The sequence below is a fragment of the Pocillopora damicornis genome, chromosome 14 (genome assembly GCF_964200805.1).
Source record: "Pocillopora damicornis chromosome 14, jaPocDami1.2, whole genome shotgun sequence".
In the NCBI taxonomy this organism is placed as follows: Eukaryota; Metazoa; Cnidaria; class Anthozoa; order Scleractinia; family Pocilloporidae; genus Pocillopora; species Pocillopora damicornis.
Genome location: NC_142683.1, coordinates 15953528 through 15969616, shown reverse-complemented (window position 1 = coordinate 15969616; position 16089 = coordinate 15953528). Strand labels below are relative to the sequence as shown.

General features: G+C 38.2%; 1 protein-coding gene and 1 pseudogene across 1 annotated transcript in view; one reads left to right on the top strand and one right to left on the bottom strand.

Moving 5' to 3' along the window:
• LOC149034685 (uncharacterized) overlaps positions 1–16089 on the bottom strand; it is a 340415-nt gene that overhangs the window by 60601 nt on the left and 263725 nt on the right. The window lies entirely within an intron of this gene.
• Positions 26–2059, top strand: LOC149034704 (uncharacterized; annotated as a pseudogene).

Sequence of the window (16089 nt, the reverse complement as noted above, 5' to 3'; positions counted from 1 at the left end):
TCTAAGGCACTGTTGCTCCGTTGCCATGGAAACGCATTTTTAAATGCGTCCTTTTAGGGCCTAAAAGTGCGATTTCCTCCCAGATCAAAGCAAGCTGATTGCGTCTTGAGTAAGCCATTGGGAGACTGGGGCCCAACAATGACTTTCAGCCTCGTTTTGATATGTTTCGGTGAACAGCCGTTATTATCAATCATTCAGTTGTGAATTTTCGCAAGTGAGAGAGCTTCAATCATCAAAATGCCGAAATTTTCGTCTCAGAGACGCAAGAAGCGCAAATTTTATGGAAATCGCTTTTCAAATAGTCCAAGAATTAACGAAGAAGAGTCGATTGTTGTCGAAAGCGCTTCGAGTGGGATACGTGAATCCACAGATGGCATTTCACATGATCAGAGCGAAGCGAAGGAATCTTCGGCTTCGTATCGAAAGCTTCAATCAACTTCCCAAGAAGACAAACCCAAGCCTAAGCTGATCAAGGTAGATAAAGAGGAAACCAGTCCATCCATTACAGGGTTCAGGTTCTGTGATATGGAGGTGCTATCGTCCGTTTTTTCTTTGCTACGTTGTGGCGAATGCGGCGATTTCAGTCTTTTGTTTATGGAAGATAATTTGAAACGGAAGGGATGTGCGTCAACTTTGCGTTTGCTGTGCGAGCAGTGTGGATGGAAACATTCATTTTGCACATCAAAAAAGTAAGGAAAGAGTTTTGAAGTAAATCGGCGAATCGTTTATGGTATGAGAACTCTTGGAAAGGGTTATGCTGGTGCAAGGAAATTCTGCACAATTATGAACATGCCTCCACCTCCAACTGAGAAAGCTTTCCTCAGCAACTCGCGCGTAATCGGCCGTCACATGAAAGCGATTGCAAAGGAAACAATGAAAAAGGCAAGAGAAGAAGTTTTATCTCTCAAGAAGGATGTAAATTCTTCTGAAGGTCTACCTGTGAACTGTGGTGTTTCTTGTGACGGAACATGGCAAAAGAGAGGCTACTCGTCACGCAATGGTTGTGTGACTGTCATATCTATGGACACAGGAAAGGTTCTTGATGTGGAGGCCCTAAGCCAAGGATGCAAACAGTGTGAGCGGCATGAACAAATGGACAAGAATTCTCTCGAATATCAGATGTGGAGAGCTGATCACACCACTTGCAAGTCAAATTTCCAGGGATCAGCACCTGCTATGGAACCAGAGGGTGCAGAGCGCATATTTCAAAGGTCTGTTGAGCTGCACAATCTCAGGTACACTGAATTTTATGGGGATGGGGACAGCAAGAGTTTTTCCAGGATAAAGAATATTTATCAAGATGCTGGAATTTTAGTGGAAAAGAAAGAATGCATTGGTCATGTGCAGAAGAGGGTTGGAACTGCACTTCGCAAATTAAAACGTGACAATCCAGGCCTTGGAGGCAGAGGGAAACTCACAGATAGTCTAATTGATAAACTGCAGAACTATTATGGCATTGCCATAAGGTCCAATGTTGGAAATTTGGCTGGAATGAAGAAAGCTATCCATGCTAGCCTCATGCATTGTGCCTCAAGTGAGGCACGCCCACTTCATGACCACTGCCCAACAGGTAGTGCAAGTTGGTGCAAGTATCAAAAGGACAAAGTGAATATATTCGACTTAGTGAGAACAACTTATTGCAGAAGTGCTTACATGGCAAGACACAAAATCAAAATGAGTCTTTGAATGGCATGGTATGGCAAAGGATTCCAAAAGAAATTTATGTTGGAAGGGAGACATTAGAATTAGGACTTTATGATGCTGTTTCTTATTTTAATATTGGTTCAATGAGTATTATTAAGCTTTTCCAAGCCCTTGGTATTCCTTCTGGCAAATATACCGAGGAGGGTTGCAGACTCCAAGACCAGCTTAGAGTTAATATTGCGCAACATAAAAGCAAAGCTACTACCAAGAAGCGACGCAAAGTGATTAGGGGCCTTAAAAAACGAAAAGATGACCATAATAAGCAAACTGAAGGAGTCAGCTATGGCCCTGGTCAGTTTTGAACAATTCAATTCATGGAAACTGTGTTCAAGTCTTGAAAAAATCAGTTTAAAAACTTTAAACCAGTTTTCTCTCAATTTCGAATTTTATGAAACTACCGACACGCTAGCAAAGATAACTTTCCAGCGTTTTATTCAATTCTTCTCATTTTTGGAGTGAGAGATCTCAGTATATTTTTGCATGCAATGAACTAGAAACATACACTTAGGTGCATCTTTTGTTGTTAAATGACCAAAATGAGATTGCTCATCTTATCAATTCCTGAAAGTTGTTGTGTTTTCTTTAATATTTTCCATTCTATATGACTGAGAGGTGTTTCTGTAGTTCATTGCATGCAGGTGCATGTGTTACGGTATTTTCCAAACCGCCAGAAAGATACAACTCGTACAACTCAACTATTTTATTGACCAACGTAATAACTACGAAGCGATATCGACAACCAATACAATAACTATCTTTTTCACTTATCTACGGAGCGATATAAATGCTAATACAATCAGTATCCCTATAACTTAGAGCCCTTTACAAATAATATCACTTAAATCTCAGTGCACTACCGCACAACTCACAGTTCTCTTGAAAATCTTTAACAAACTGTCGACGTCCGTAATTCTTTCTCTCACGTAGCCTTCCACACGGCTTTCAATTCCAATAAACAACTCTGTCCGGCTCTCGCTCCTCTGGGCTCTTCGCAACAGCAGTTATAGCTCACTAAAAAGGCCTGTTTCTTTAAGCTAGCGTGACTCCTTATATATCTTTCGGAAAAGTTCTAGAATGTTCTAGAGATCTGTAATATTGTTATTTTTAGAAACATTACACTATGATTACATCATAACAAAAATATGCTGAGTCACGGTTCTAGAAGGTTCTCCTTAAAGTTCTCGCTTAGTCATCATGACTAAATGTTCTAGAAACTTCTTCGTTCTATTTTTAATAATTATGTAACGCAACGCACTCTAAAAAAACATGGGCGCTCTCCATAACACATGTAAAGATCATTGTCTAAAAATTTTGTGAATTTTTAATCTAATGTTAAAGAGTTATGACTGTTCTTGTTTGGTTGCCCACCGGGGAGCATCATTTGCTAATTCTCAGCAGCAATAATAAAATATCAAGTCAAAAACTGCAAAAATACAGTTGTCTCCATGTGTCAATTTAGGTGATATAGATAACTTTTTGTAAAAAAACATATGAAAAAATGTTGATTTTTTGAGGGTTGTACCACCTTAAAAAGGCATTTATTTAGACTTCATACTTCAACGAACTTCACAAATCTTACTTGTTTATCTTGTAAGTAAACGATGGCAGATTAATTCCCGAAGCGCTTTCTGAGTTTCCCGATCCCTCTCCTACTGCTTTCACGCTTACAAAACAGGAAAAATCAAAAGGAGAAAGATACAGCTGTTTTAAAACGCCATTTGACGAAGGCAAATCTGCTTTTTGTTCGACACTTTACATATTAAAACAAAGGAAATTTGTTCCTCTTTTTGATTCTGGTGGTACATTTTTAATTTGCGCCTGCGTAAAAGAGATATCGCCCGAGACCCTTCGCTCGGTCGTGTTTTGATCGAAAACGCCTTGTTAATTTCACGCAACCGCTCGGAGAAAAGGTAAAAATGACGAGGGAAAAACTTTACCTTCAAGTTAGAAAATTAGCGAAATAGAAAGCCACAATATTATAGTTTAATATTTCAGAGGTACATTGAGTGCTTTTTCCGTAGAGAATCCGCACAATGGTAAAACATTCGAAAATTACACTCGATTTGAGTGGGGTGTTGAAGTGGGCGTGGTCACTACATTCATGTTAAGAGTATTTGTACCCCATGAGTTTGATATGTATCATCTGATTGGGAATGGGTCAAACTCTCGCCCAGGGTCCACCTACATTTCGAATCCAAGATAGCGGCAGGCCAATTCACAGACTCCACAGAGTCGGTAGCCGCCATCTCGGATGTAGACGCAGAGAAGACCCTGGAAAAGAGTTTTGACAAAACAATGATTAAGAAAGGATAAGTTACTATAGTGCTTAGAGAGATAGTCGATGACTAGTTGAGATTCATTATGAGCAAACACGTTCCGTCGATCATTCGACTCCATGTCTCCCAACATCGTAGAATAAACTCCTCCAATACGCACGCCAATATCCCCTTCTCTCCCCTCCCTTAAATACCACTATACATCCCTCTACTGCAACTTTTATCATTATACAGCACAATACAACATTAAACCCCTGAGTAGCGCTGTAAATCCGTTAAATGCAGTAACCATATAGCGCTTCAAAACAATATGTACCCCTAAATAACCATATGCTTCCCTCTACCGAATTTCACATCACCATACAGCGCTATATAAATAATTTCTCCAATTTGGCGCGATAATGAGTACGGATATTTGTCCGCGGACATTGTCTGTTCCAAGATGCGAAAACTGAGTACTTCGAGGGACAGACAATGTCCAAGGGCAAATATCTGCACGTATTTTCTCGCAAAATAGAGGCTATTGTATTTATTATCCTTCAAATATTTTGCAACGCACGTGGAAAATGTTTATGAACAACTTACTGAATCGAATGACTAAAGGGGGTAACAAAGAGCGTTAGCCCTTCGTCAGAGCGATTGCAAAGGGCTAACGCTCGAAACGTAAGCTTTCAGTTTACGTAATCAACTCAGATGATAATACTAACTTATCCTGAATTGAATTAAGTTTGAAACGAAGACTTATCGTGGTGGATGTAAGATTTGAAAATTTGGGAATATCGCTCGGGTTATATTCTCGGATATCTCCCAGTCTTAGCTAGAGGATTTTCAGTCGCTTGCTGCGTTTAGACCAATCGCGCGCGAGCAAAAAAAAATTGATGGATCATAAACAGCGATATGTACTCCTAGATAGCTCTATACTTCCCTCTTCTGTAGTTTACATTACTATACAGCGTTATACAACAATATGTACCCGTAAGTAGCCTTGGTCGGTATAATAGAATACATACAATGAAATGTTCCAGCCTCAGGGGCCATGTTTTATGTCTCTCTCCAAGGTTCAAATACTCGATGAAAACCTCTGCGTCGTATAAAGAAAACACAGCATTTTCCAGTGTAGTCATGACTCGTATGAAGTGAAGATACAGAGATCGAGAGTTGATTACGCCTTCAAGTTTCTAACTCGTTAAGGCGGGAAACATGTCTTGAATTCTTGGGTTGGACTAAAAAAGTCTGAACCAAAATCATTCATGATCATCGTTATCAATTCTGAATAATTGAAATTCTATTCACGTTTACTTTAGATAATAAATTTTACTCTCATTTTGCCAGTTATACAAAGAAATCAAGAGACTTAACAATATCCACAACAAGACACACACACACATATCTCAGTTCTAAAAATAAAGAGATACATGACAGGGTTGACTCAAGAGCACAATTGGTATGGAGGCTCCGGGTAATGGGCCCCTGCTAATACATTAATTTTATTCACCGGCGACCTCGGCGGGGAAAGCTAGGGGATGGATGTTTTTCGAAACGAATGCGATGTGTAACTCGAAACTATAAATAATCCTGTTCCATTATTTTCTGCTGACGTCTCTAGTGCACACAAATATAATAAAAGGACTGTTAAAGGGCTATGAAAGGAACTCAGACCCAAATGTTTACTCTAAGTTCCAGTGCTGTTATCAACGACATCCGGTGATAACAGCCTTTAATGTACCTAACGAATTTTCTTAATAACAACATTTAACATCAATGTCATATGAGAATTTTTTGATAATTCTGAAGTATATTAATTCTTAATTAAATATATCAAACCGAAAATTTTTAATAGCTTTTACATCTAAAATTATCGAAAGCTGCGACATTTGGATATGAATTACAAATTCTTTGAGGTCATAATTTAGGTCAGCAAATAATTTTTCTTTGAGGTAGAGGTTCAACCTCTGCCTCAAAGAAAAATTACTTATCATCTGCCGACCTGAATTCTCACCACTCAATAAACGTAATGAACTCGTGTCCTCAATTGAACAAAAAAGTTTAACTTACCGCCACGCCTATAATGCAAATTTGTAAAGTATACAAAGGATGGTTTATATCCTTTACAAATATATATATACCAACGAGACAGGAAATTATGCTGAGTTTCCAGTTCTTAACGGCAGGTTATTTCTAATACTATTTCTCAGTGTGAGACGGGGCCGCAAGTGATGAATTCCGCTAATTTGCGAAAATTTAGCTGATTGATAATGACATAGTCTCCCCGTAGGTTTAGCAGTCCACAGTCTTCAGCTTATTTCAAAGCAGTTCCGAATGTTTAAGCTTTCGGAAGCGAAAAGATACCTTAAATTCGACTGTTCTGAAGAGAAAATTTCACTCGTAATATACGTATTAGGTCTAAGGTTAGTTCTGAGGGGTGTGGGGTAGGGATAAAAAATGATTTGGTCAATTAGTGGGTACTAGGGGAGGGGAGTCAGATCAGACACAAATTACAAAGGAATTGGGTCTTATTCATGTTTTTGATCGCCTCTCTATTTTACGAGGGAAAGCAAATCGATTTGAGATTTTAAATCTGATTGACTCCTAGCTATGGCTGGGATGTTTTCTGAAGCCCCCCCTCCCCTTCCCTCCCTCCTCTATGAAAAGAGTAATGCTGAAGAGAGAGTCAATTTTGTCGCCATGTCACAATTGAGTTGAGGACAACGTAATTAAGTGAACTCAAGGTTAGGAACGCCTTGTTAATTGCTGGCTGATATAAATTGTTTACTTTTCATTTACTGTGTAAAAAAGGGGGAATTGAACACCGTCGGATAAAGAAATAAGACACAAATTGCATTGAATATAATCAGGAATGGGCTCCTGATACAATGAGGTACACTAAGGTATATAGACAGAGAAGTTATAGTAGCTGAAATATTCATTACTGCTAGAGTAACAATTCAACTTTTTTGGCTCATTTGAATACTTGCTGTCTTACTGTAGACGAAGGGAAAATATAGCTAGTAACTGACAGGAAATTTAACTCTTTTTGTTTATTTTTTCACGTCTAGACTTGGCATGAATACCTGGATTTTCTCACGTTCTCTCAAAAATAAAAAGATCAGTCTGTTGACTCTGTACTAACACCCTGGTCTTTTGCATGGTCTTAAACTGCATCCAGCTACAGCCAGAGAGAAAACGAACGGATGTAATTCGCCGCGAAGAAAGGAAATCATATTGAACACATAGGTGTATCCGGTAAGGACTTAATTTTCTTCAGGTTTCACCACAGTCAAACAAGTGATGTTTTATCTCCTTCCATATGCTTTTAAAACTTAATTCGTCATCTGCCTTTCATGGACTTATTAGCGACTGACCAAGCTAACAGATTCTTAAAAAGCGATTTACATGTTACGTGTCTTCCTCTTATCCGATCCTGTTGGCTATCAACAAAAATACCAAATTAATCACGTTCTTTTAGCGCTATAAGGGAGACGCGATAGCGTAATGCTTAGTGTGCTGGACTCCGGGTCATGAGGTCTGGGTTCGAAACCTGGCCAGATCATTGTGTGGTGTTCTTGGTTTGTCGGTCGTAATAAAGTAAGATGAGATCGTAGCTCTTCTGAGTCACTATGACTTGAGGTGACAAAAGTCATCTGTTTGTGCTTATGTCATTACTTAAATGGAAGATATTCTTCTATTGTTGCCAGGTTGAAAATATTTTTTTGAAAAGTAAAGCAATAGTTTTCTGAATTCAAAATCATTCCCATACATCTTAATTTTTAGTTCAGTATGTCCTGCATTTGTACGGATACTTCAAGGAATGGCAACAAAATCCACAGTGGTCCCTCTCCTGCTTCCTGGCCCTGCTCCTCCCCCTCAGTGGCCTGCAGGCGGAAGTAACAGGTATGGTTGAGATGAATGTTCTTGATAATCAACTGCAAACAGGACAAGTGGAGATGCCCACTCTTGTAGGTGCGGTAAAAGACAGTGGTGTCGTTGATGTTACACTCGAGGAAGGTGAACAGCAACAAGAAACCATTTCCAGGGAAGGTGAACAAATTGGTAAACACGAGATCGCTAAGGTGTTTTGCGATCGTGGTAGCCAGACGAGACTGCGTTCACAATCTATCTCTAAGGACGCAGAAAGTTTGAATTCACATTTCTAATTCAAAGTGAGTAGAAAACGAGCGCAAATGTTTTAAACTAATTTTACAAAGCTATTGTTTATTGAACTGAGCTACGCTGACAGTCTCCTTCATAGGGGAAAGCAGTTTAAAACTTTAGCATGGAGGCTACGCATCTTTTCTGGGAACTAAGAAGTAACGCCGAGGAAGACTTTTTTGTTGATTGATGTACGTCTTCGCTAAACATTTTTTGGGGCTCATGTCATATTAATTAATTTTCGCCTCTCCTTTTCAGATTTTCGTTATCAACGCATATATGCCACCGTCAAAGGCTTCTTTACAAAACGATTTAATCAATTAATGTAGTAGAGTATCTCTATCTAATCCGAAGAGCTAATGATAATTCTATCACTTCAAGAGACTTTAACCCTTTAACTCCCAAGATCTGATTGTTAATTCTCCTCTCTCGCTGCTACACATTTCCTTTTAACGAGCTGTTCAATAAATTGATTTATGCATACGATATTTCATTTTCGTCAAACGCTTAAACGTTAATTCATATGATCAAATTTCTTTCAACAAAGAACACAAATCAAGAAGAAAACGGCTTTATATGGAACATGAACTCGATAGACTGGATAATAAATAAATAATAAAGTATAGCTAACCAGATCGTATGAAAGTGAGAGAATAATGTTATGTGAAGCGCTCGAGAAGTATTTTAGTAATGTTAAGGTATGTGTATACGAAGTATGCTGAGTTTTTGGGAGATTTCTACTCCAAGCGCAGTCTATTAAGTATATTTTGGTTGCTTTTGGCCTCGCACCAGCTGCAGGCATTGTATATAACAACGTAGGAATAAATGGGTTTAGTTTCTAAGGAAACTGTGGTGCTGCGTCAGTGAGGGGTACAACGAGATAATTTGACTTAATAATCCAACTGCACAAGGTAGAGTTCAATTAACGCGAATATATATATGTTATTTGCCGGCCTTTCCGTATGGTGAAAAAAAATACTACCCGAGGCCGTAGGCCGAGGGCAGCATTTTCAAGACCGAGGTCACAGTTTTTCACAATACGTACCGACCCTTAGCCGGTAAATAACATATTTATTTTTTTGAAACTTGACGAAATTCTTTCCGAAAGAACCCGAAAGATTTAGGGCTGTAAATACGGCAAGATCTTTCATAAACTGAACAGTTTTTGAGCCAGTAAATGGTAGTTAAAATAGAGGTGATGCAAATTAAAGAGAGATGCCTCAGCGAAACATTTTCATTTCCGTAACGATAATTTAAAAGACTTCCAAACAAACCAATCAGATTGCAAGATTCGTTACCGTGCCCTCTCAAAAAAAAAATATATGTATATACCACATGTGTACAGTTGGTTATTTTATACTGTAAAAAAATCTGTTTAACCGGCCGGCTGCGCACGCTGCGCTTCTCTATCCACTTTGCTTTTCCCGCCTTATGAGAAATGAGCAGAAAGACTTGGTGGAAAAAAAAGCAGTTGGATCATAAATAACTTAGTAGACTATTCATTGGTGTATAGTATTGCCTATTATTGTTTTTTTAGAGGGCACGCTAACGAATCTTGCAATCTGATTGGTTCTTTACCCGGTTAGTATTTTCCTATCTCTGCCCACGGGCCACGGTAACGCTTTCGTGAGTCGCCGAGTACATCCCAACTTTCGTTGTCATTTTTCATAAATATACCTCGTTTTCCGGCTGGGTAGTATTTTTAAGCAAACACGTCGGTCACTACCTCAAGCCGATAAATAACTTATGAATCCTCTCTTTTCTCTCTATCAAATCACTTTGGTTGACAGAAATTTAAAAATATTGGTTTCAGAATGAATTTGTATAAACAATAGTGTCATTACGTTGGTTGACAAGCGGCCTAAAAACCGTCCGCAATTAATTTTAATCGTCACAAAAAGTACCCAGAAAGATGAAACGTGAGGTATTTGGTTACAGTTAAACTGAACGATGGAACTTTCATTCATTTAATATCTGAATTTTCTCGAGCAATTTGTTCATAGTGAAAGAGCGAGCGAAGTTTTAATTTAAGTTCTACAACAAATATACGCTCCTTGTGAGTCTTTCCAATTCCGTTCAATTTGGACATTTGTACCTTAAATTGCACAACAGAAATTGAAGGAATTTTTTTAGAAAAGGCCGCATTACATTCCCTTGTGTCTCGTTGGAGTGTGCCGTTCGAATTTAGTTTTTGTGAAGGAAAGATCAGAGTTAAACACGCCATTACAGCAAACAAACGAGCAAACTCTCACAACTTCAAAATAAAAAAATTGAATTTACTCACAATTACTTTCCTCGCCGTTTACTTAATGAACAGAGGTAAATCTTCGTACATAAATGAATGGTCGATGAGAGTGAATAATACTTTCCGTTAGATCATTAACTGATTTTGAAGAAAACATTGTCGTGACAGTCCTTGCCAAACTAGTTCTGTTTGTTTTCAAATGTTCTTACGCTTTTTTTTTCTTGCGCGCTCTCTTATTGACACGTGTCAGATTGTGACAGATACTTGTAAAAATAATGTTTCAAAGTTTGTTTGGAAGCCTTTTAAATCACCTTTATCGTTACGGAAATGAAAATGTTTCGCTGAGGCATCTCTCTTAAATTTGCATCACCTCTATTTTAACCACCATTTACCCACTCAAAAATTGTTCAGTTTATGGAAGATCTTGCCGTATTTACGTCCATAAATCATTCGGGTTCTTTCGGAAAGAATTTCGTCAAGTTTAAAAAAAATAAATATGTTATTTACCGGCTAAGGGTCGGTCCGTATGGTGAAAAAGTGTGACCTCGGTCTTGAAAATGCTGCCCTCGGCCTACGGCCTCGGGCAGTATTTTCAGGACCTCGGTCACAGTTTTTCACCATACGGACCTCCCAGCCGGCAAATAACATATATGTATTTTGACTCCTTGTTTGAATTCGACGAGCCTGTGGGGGAAGTCAAAATATGGCACAGCTCCTAAAAATATTCAGGTATGTCACCCCCAGATAAAGAAAATCCGAAAAAATCACCTTGAATCTTATTTCGCAAGATAATCACCTCACGGCTGGGAGCTTGGGCTGCCTGTGGTGTAAATTCAGATAAGTTAAGTTTTTTTTCTCTCAAGGTGAAGTAACGCGATATTTTCGTCCGTCTGAAAGTCATGCTCTTTTTTTGTTACATGCCTAACAACTCACGTTCCATCACGTACCATAAAAACAATGTCCGAAGTCCGCAAGAACATACCCAATCATTGCACTACATGAAAATTAGTCAATTTTTTACGTGTTTGAATTGTATTCCACCAACCAAATTCGCATCTACGCGCGCCCGTGTATTATTCACTATTCATGACTCATTTCCTCGGGAAAGTTCACAATGTATCATCAACTTTTGGTTTTCCTGAGAATGTCACGCAATGGTAAAAACATCAGTATGGTCGTGAAACAAAAAGTGAGTCAGTTGCATCCTGTAGCGGTCAAGTAAACATCTTTGGTGGCAGCGAGAAATTTTTAACGCTTGCCATCCCCAGCTCAAAGCGTTGCTACTAAGTTATCGCGAGCTAAATTTCAGAGGAATAAAATCAAATATTCCTACGTCGTGAGATCACTAGGAAAAGAGTACCCTCTCGACACCGTTCGTGTTATAAGTCACCTTCTGAAGAACTCATCAAAATATCTGCGGTCTTGCAAAATTTTACAAATTTAACAGGTTCTTAAGGACGAATTCAACGCTCCATCGCTGACGAAACGTCGTTTTAAGGTAAGCTCTGAAATAATTAATTGGACCAAGTGGATTTTTGTCTCACCCACTCGCAGTGTTCCATCAGTAACATTGCCAGTTTGTATTAACAAAGAAAAACTTATTACATTGTAAAATATAGACAATCCGGTATGAGGCGTGGGGTCTTGGTTTCATATAGGTCTTTCAGCAAAGTGAGCCGGCAACAACACACTAGACCATATGATCGCAGACAAGAGCATGTTATGAAAATGTTATCGATTTGTGTCCCTGCTTACTCTATTTTCTTAGAAGAATATTTAGTGAGAACCGAGAAAACTGAGTGTTACGAGATAATCTGAAGCCTTTTTTCCTTTTTATTTTGATTATAAACTACCGTCTGCGTGTTACATCCTGTTCGCATTATAGAAATTGAAAGAGGAAGCAGTTGTCACAAACACATGTTTCGAGGGGAGATTTAAAACGCTCCTTGCTTATTAAATGATACAAAACTTGGCAGGTATTTTCAGTCAGAGAAAAATTTAAGGCGACAAATCAAAATACGAATTCTTTAACACATCATTTGACTTCTTTTGAAAAAATGTAGGTTATATTAAGAACACAGCGTAACTGAATATTTATCAGCACACCTGTAGAAAATGAAAATAAGCTGAAATCCAGCTCGCACATAGATTTTGGAATAAATGATCGTCTTCGTTGCTCTTTTTTTTTTCCTACATAAATTAACGAGTGAACCACATGCTCCTCGTTCTTGTTCGTCATAACTCGAGTCGGAAATTTAACGAAAATTCAGAAATGAGATTGCCCAATTGCATTTGCTTGTTCCACATAAAATCATGAGTGCTACCCGTTGGTGATTTTCATTGAAGGCATTCTGGGTGGCGAATATTTATCTATTAGTTTAGTTTGAAATGACAGAAGGAAATAGTCCAATATGAAAGAAAGAAAACATTACAATTAATCCGAGTCATTTCGTTAGTGCCATACCCCCTGACTGTGGTGTACTCAAAGTTCTACGGAGCATGCCCAAAGGTGTAAGGTTGCAAAAACAACATGGCACGATCGGTAAGAATTAAAGATCGTGTAGATTATTATTGCTTATAAAAGCAAAAGGAAATATAAACCCGGAGTAAAATTGTATCAAGTGGAAAGACTTGTCGAGAAGCGGAAATGGTCGAACAAAGTTTCGCATATTATCATGATAATTTTGCAGAGTTACAAACAGTGGACTGCTGATTTTATGACTAGCGTATTTACGTGTACACTACAATATATCATATTTGAATTACCTACCTTAAAATGCCTGGCTAAATTTCCAAAGTGGCTACCAAAACAATGAAAAAAAGTGCCGATGCGGCGAGCGCTTTCTATATTTTTTGACTTGTTGTGATACATCCCTGGTGAAAATCTTTGAAGGATCTTTAACGATCCTACAAGATCTTTACGAGAACCTTTAAAGATCTTCAAAATTATCGTTAAGATCTTCAGGGATATTTCATTCTCTTGCCAGGATCTTCAAGGATCTTCAAAGTTCTTGTCAAGATCTTCAAGGATCTTTCATTTTCTTGCCAAGATCTTTAAGGATCTTTAATTTTCCTGTCAAGATCCTCGTAGATCTTGTCCGGATCTCCAAAAATCTTGACAAGAACTTCAAAGATCCTTTAAAGATCTTTGAAAATTCTTTGAGGATCTTCCAAATTCTTGTTAAGATCTTTGAAGATCTCTCATTTTCTTGCCAAGATCTTCAAGGATCTTTTACTTTCCTGCCAAGATCCTGAACGATCTTGGCAAGAAAATTTTGAAGATCCGTAAAGATCTTGGCAAGAAAATGAAAGATCTTGGAAAGGAAATAAAAGACCCCTAAAAATCCTGACAAGAAAATGGAAGATCCTTGAAGATTTTGAACATTTATTTTTCATCCCACACATTTCTTTATAACTGTTTCTTGGCCAAGGCCTGGAGAGGTCAAGTATGATCGATATCTCGGATTTCTTGTAATGGAAAACTACCTTGTCGTCTTAAATAAAGTGAATTAATACTTAGAAACGAAATTACCATCAGAAAAGCAAGTAGAAGGAGGCAGTAGGGGAGGGGGTGTGCAGACTTTTGGGATATGTATATTTCTTTTTCTTTTGCTTCCCCATTTAAAAATCAAATAAGAGAATTTTACTTTGGTTTTGTAAAAGTTGTTTCTTATGAGAAAGGATTCAGCATAAACTCTCTCCTCTTGTGGAGACATGGTGGCCTTATGATTAGTGAGGTGGAGTCAGGGTCAAGAGATCTGCATTTGTAACCTGGCCAGGTCATGTGTTTTGTTTTTGTGCAAAATAATTTACTCTCACAGTACCCCTCTCCACCCAGGAGTATAAATGGGTACCAGAAATTAGTCGGGGGGGGGGGGGTAACCATGAGGTGTACTGTTATCATATGCAGGGAAGTAGTAATACCTAATCGCTTCATGTGAGGAATCCAGGATTATAAGCTCAGGGCCTGGATGGGCCATTCTTAAATACAGACTTTACCTAACTACCTACTACAGCCTCTGGTTTAATAATTTCAATTGCTGCTGTTACAAATTATATGAACTTGCAACATACAGATGATTATTTTTCCCAATTTATCTCAGACAATTAGGCTGTCTTTTGTAAATCTTGAAATTTTCAAAAATCTAGACAGAGGCGGAGTTTCAAAAAAATTCTCAAAAATCCAGACAGAGGCGGAGTTTTCTATACTAATGTCCGAGCACTTTGTAAGCTTCCCGCCATCTGGTGGGACGCATAATTAAGCACACAGTGGTAAAGGGCCCTTCCGCAGTATCACTTGAAATTCGCTCGGTAATGTAAAAAAAACAACAACAACAAAGCGAGTAATACATATATATCCAAATTCTTTCATCACTGGAAAAGTTGTAGGACCTGAAAGCATCTTAGGGACGGACCATTAGATTTTTGATGCGGGGGGGGCATTGGGGTGTTGGGCAATAACCCCGAAAAAATCGACCGCGGGCTTAATGGAAGAAAACAATTGGCAAAAGACCCCCCCCTCCCACCCCGCATCAAAAATCTAATGGTCCATCAATAAGGTACTTTTTATATTATTCCAAAATGGGTTTCATTCCGGAATGAAATGAATTTCATGCTACGTTGACATGCAAGATAATTTAGATTATAAAAACAGGTAGTAAAAACAAGTATTTACGTCCCTTTTCTATGCTTCCCTCGCTCCTACAGAGGATTCATACAGATATGAGTGTCGTGCCGCGTTTACATTATACAGGTACAAAAGGTCGTCCAGAATAAGTGTTTCTTTCTGGAATGAAAACCTCAGTTGACTCATTCAGAAATGACTTGTTTCGAATAATTTTATTCTGGTATCATGTGGCAACCGAGATAAACTCATTCTTGAACAAAACTCATTCCGATATTATGTAAAAGGCCCCTAGGAGTTTTTATTCCCAGAGCATGATGCTTTGCTTTCCTGCCAGAACACTATAAATTTCAATAGCGTTGAAGCAACAACCCGCTTTGAACTGCTACGCTGCCACCGAAACAACGATTAGTGACCACAAAAGTAACATATTGTAATATTGTCAATTCAACATAAACAAAAATCTTCATACAGGGTAAATATTCATTTGTGTTTGGGTATCAATTATTGCGTGACTAGCTTCTGATATAGCTGGGATAGGGGAAAACACAACGTAAAACCTGGGCTCCCGGCAAGAAGTAATACCCAAGCGTAATATAATGACCGAAACAGCTTATTGGTCTTATAAAATCATAAATAAACTAGGTAAGAGTGTTAAGTTAGATTTTTTTTAAAATTGTAGCGATTTATGCCTCCATATGCCAATAAAAGGTGGCGACAAATAGACACACCATGTATATTTCATAGTCGCTAGCAAATAAATTTTGCCGGACTTTGAGTTCGTCTCACGATAGAACAACACAATTACACAAGAAAATTTTTATAGTAACCTTATAACCATCCTTTTTTTATTTCAAAAGCTAGAAGCTCAGTAGATTCTGTCTCATTGGTCATTGTTAAAACTGTCTTTGTTTTGATGCTACTTTTCGACATAGAAGAAGGATGTCGGACAAAAATATTCACCAAAAAATAAATATTTTTTTGCCAGCCTCAATAATATCAGGGGATTAAGTTTAGATGATAAAACAAAGGATTGTGTCAACAGAAATACCGGAGGTCAAGTAAATTCGTTACATGAGGTCACACAACTC